Genomic DNA, 2144 nt, shown 5'->3' on the forward strand with positions numbered 1-2144 from the left:
ATTATTATTATTATTATTATTATTATTCAAGGCAATTACCAAACTTTCATTCATAAATCCATTTATTATTTCGTTCTTTTGCATTTCAATTTGTACATTTGTACTCAGAAGTTTTCAACAACTGCACGCCAGAAGAAATGGAAAAACGAGTAATTTTATCTCCTAAAAATTCTGACTGTATTGCAATAAATGAAAATGTTCTTAATATTATACAAGAGGCACTTAAAACGTACTTAAGCACAGATTCAGTGTCCTGCAATAATGAAGAGGAGGTTCAGTATTATCCAATTGAATTCATAAACTCACTCACTCCATCCGGTATGCCTCCTCATTGTCTCAACTTAAAAGTAATGCTGCTAAGAAATCTTTCGATCAGTCAAGGATTATGTTATGGAACTCGCATGAAAGTGCAAATACTTCATGAACATTGAGTAGAAGCATCATTGGTAACAGGCTCCAACAGAGGTCTTACAGTTCTAATTCCCAGACTTAAACTTAGCCCAAGTGATGCAAATATTCCATTCACACTAAACAGACTTCAGTTTCCACTTCGACTTGGACATTCAATGACAATTAATAAGGCTCAAGAGCAAACATTTGAAAAAGCTGGAATACATTTGCCTCAACCAGTATTTTTTCATGGCCAACTATATGTCGCATTTTCAAGAGCACGAGCTATAAATAATATCAAAGTAAGAGTTATGACATTCAATTGAGATAACAGACAAGGCCAAAAACGTGGTGTGACATACACACAAAATATTGTCTACCACGAAGTACTGTGAGGAAGGCCACCGCACCAGCTAGCATCACCACCACACCAGCCGCTCTATCATTACACATCCACATTACACCTTTAAGATCGGGGAACCAGTTAGGGGCCCGCTGGATCTCTCTCGGCATACCAGCAAACCACAAAATCACACCAACCAGCATCACACTACCTCCAAGCACGTCATATATTATGTATAATTTAAGTTATACTTGGGAGAGTTCAAGTCAGTGGCTAACTAAACAACAAGACATTTTGAGTTAAAAGAGTTCCCGGTGTTTGTGAATATGTAGTTGAGCTGGTGTGTTGGTTGACCTGTCGATATATATATACTCAAGTGTGTGCATCTATTCACACAAGAATCTCACATGAAAAATTTCTAAAATGTCTTACAAATCTTCACTGTGCCACTAATAGGTTGGATGTGGAGAATCCGTGTCTGTTTCTTGTGCTCCGTCTGTGCAAATCTTTGGGTAAATTGTATGTATGTATGTATGTATGTATGTATGTATGTATGTGTGTGTGTGCATGCATGTATGTATGTATGTATGTATGCATGCATTCATGTATGTATGTATGTATGTATGTATGTATGTATGTGTGTGTGTGCATGTATGTATGTATGTATGCATGCATTCATGTATGTATGTATGTATGTATGTATGTATGCATAGTGTGTCTTGCATGATATTTTCCAATATGTCGATCTTTTTCCAATACACTAGTGTGTGATTTGAAAAAAACTTCTCTCCTATTTCTTGCAGGTCAAAGCAGTTACATTAGGAGATAACGAATGAATGGAAAGAAATGAAAATGACACCGTGTTATTCACCCCAGCTCTAAATTCATCGAGGCTTTGCGCCTGTGTAAGAAAAGAATATTTCACTTATTTGACACAAAAAGAATTACATGGTTTTTGTTATTTTTGCTTCTATGCAGCATTAATCTGCTGAAGCATTAAGAATATGAAGATAATGTATAGTGATTAATGATAGTGTCGAGGGGTTCAAGAGTTTGTTTTTGCTTATACTGAGCGTGTGTGTAAACGCGCTCGCGTGCTGTGCATAAATAGATAGATAGATAGATAGATAGATAGATAGATAGATAGATAGATAGATAGATAGATATTTACGCATGCAGAGTGTCTCATACACCGAGGTCGACTTTGCCTTTCATTCTTTCGGGGTCAATAAATTAAATACCAGTTGTGTACTGGAATCGAGCTAATCGACTGACCACTTCCCCAAAAATTTTAGGGCCTTGTGTCTAGAGTAGAAAAGAATATTCTGTGTAAATCGACTTGCCTAAATTGCTTGTCCTTACATTTACTCTTATACATATATTCTTATTCTATCGGTCCCTTTTGCCGAAC

This window comes from Octopus bimaculoides, chromosome 17 (genome assembly GCF_001194135.2).
Source record: "Octopus bimaculoides isolate UCB-OBI-ISO-001 chromosome 17, ASM119413v2, whole genome shotgun sequence".
In the NCBI taxonomy this organism is placed as follows: domain Eukaryota; kingdom Metazoa; phylum Mollusca; class Cephalopoda; order Octopoda; family Octopodidae; genus Octopus; species Octopus bimaculoides.